Genomic DNA, 2,368 nt, shown 5'->3' with positions numbered 1-2,368 from the left:
TGCAAAAGGGGGAAAAGATACGATAACTACAACAGGAATGACAACACCAAGTAGTCAGATAAATCATCAACCAATAAAGACATATAAATAAACGAAATAAAGATGGCACGACATCACCCTTCATGCTTTAAAGTCGATTAGCCCATGTAACAATGAATAATTGATATAGATAGCACGACATCACCCTTCATACTTTATCTCTATTCCTCACTATGTATTAGTAAATAAATGATGTAATAAAATGGCATGGCATCACCTTTTGTGCTTTAGCCCTCTCCCTTACCATGTAGTAATGAAGGTAAAATTCGGGAGATAAATAATGCAAAGGATGTACTCTACGTCCATAATGATTCCAAGATACCAAACCTCAACTTCCAAAATACTCAACCATCAAAATTAATCCGTAAATACGGAAGGAACGATCAAATAAATAATAATCTAATCTAATCATGGATGTCATAACTTAAGAGGTAATAAATCACAAAGAAACAAGTTCTACCACATGCTTTAATCTAACCACAATGCATAAGTACTCGTCACCTCACATATACATTGTACCCACATATTAAATACCTAGAAAATAGTAAAACAAGTCCTAATCCCTCAAGTCAAGGTTAACCACAACACTTACCTTGCTCTGCAACCAATTCAAAGTTCAACTACGGCCTTGCCTTTCAACAAGGCTCCGAACCAACCAAATTTAGCAAATTATCAACCAAAAAATTCAAAATAAGCCTTAGAAACTACCCATGAATGGAAGAGGTTAGATTTAGATCATTATTGAAAAAGTCAACCTCCAGACATGCTTGGCCAAAACCGGAGGTTCAAACCAAAACCCGATCACCCATTCACCCCCGGGCCCGTTTCTGTAATTCAATTCAAAATCCGACCTCAATTAGAGGTCTAAATTCTAATTTTACAAAAATCTCTAATTCTACCCAAATCCCTAATTTCTACCATGGAAATCTCAGATTTTAAGTTGAAATCTTATGAAATATAATGGGAACTGAAAGAAAGTACGTTAGAGTCACTTTCCAATGAATTAAGAAAGAAAATCTCTTGGAACAATCGCCTTTCGGGTATTAGGGTTGAGAATTTGAAAGAATGAGCTAAAGTCACGTTTTTCCCTTCTTATGTCCACGCGCAGATGTCGCAATTGCAACCTGGAGTTCGCAATTACGAGCAATGCGAAGATTTCACACTTCTGTTGCCATTGCAATTGCGATGGTTTGTTCTTAATTGCGAACTTGGACTTCTCGCAAATGCGAACTCTTTTGACCTAGCCCCACTTCGAATTTGCGAAGTAACTGTTCGCAAATGTGAACCTGAAAGAGGCACTGTTACATCGCAATACGAAACCAGGCCTTGCAATTGCGAGGTCTGAGGCTTGCACCAGAAACAGGTTTCACCAGCTATTTTCCTAAGTCCAAAACCACTACGAAGCCTATGTTAAGCTCACCCAAGCCCTTGAGGCTCCCAACCAAACAGGCACACAAGTCCAAAAACACCATATGAACTCGCTCGCGTGATCAAAACACCAAAATAACACCTAGAACTACGAACCGATGTAACGACTCGATGAGTCGTTTTGAGCTCTAGCGCTTCGTTCGATAGTTTGAGGCCTTGAGTAGTTTCACTTCATGTTTTATGGCTTGTACGCGTAGTCGGAATCAAATTTCGAGAAGTTCGGAGTTGATTCGGATAGAAAATTCTCAATTTAGAATTGGAATTTGAGTAAACAACTCGGACTTGGAATTTTATTGATTTTGAGTAAGCAACCATGGAATTGGAATTTAAAGGTTTCAGTTCGTATGATGATTTCGGACTTGGGCATATGTTTGAGTTGAGTATCGGATTGTCCTGGAGCATTTTGGCGCTTATTGTGGAAAATTGCTAATTCGAAGGTTTTAGAATTTCCTAATTTTAGTTTGAAGTGGACTTTGGTGTTATCGATGTCCGTTGGGGTTTTAAATCTTGGAATAGGTTTGTATGATGATTTATGACTTGTACTTATAGTTTGGCGTCATTCCGGAATATTTAAGTGTAATTCGGACGCATTCGTCGAAGTTTGAATGTTTGAAAGTTAAAAGGAGGATTTAATCGTCGATTCATGATTTTGATGTTGTTTGGTGTGATTTGAGGCCTCTAGTAGGTTCGTGTTATGTTTTGGGACTGGTTTGTGTAATTAGATGGGGTCCCAGCCTCGCGTGTGTTTCAGATGTGTTTGGGTTGTATCGTGCTCTTATTTGATATTTCAACGTCGTTTCTTTGGAGATAAAGGGTAGCACATTGAGCAAATGACCTTTTATTTGTGATTGGATTGATCCATTAGCAACAAGAATCGTCGAATTCCGAGGTCGTATGAGAG

The sequence above is a fragment of the Nicotiana attenuata genome, unplaced genomic scaffold (assembly GCF_001879085.1).
Source record: "Nicotiana attenuata strain UT unplaced genomic scaffold, NIATTr2, whole genome shotgun sequence".
Classification (NCBI taxonomy): domain Eukaryota; kingdom Viridiplantae; phylum Streptophyta; class Magnoliopsida; order Solanales; family Solanaceae; genus Nicotiana; species Nicotiana attenuata.
Note: the sequence above shows the minus strand (reverse complement) of the source record.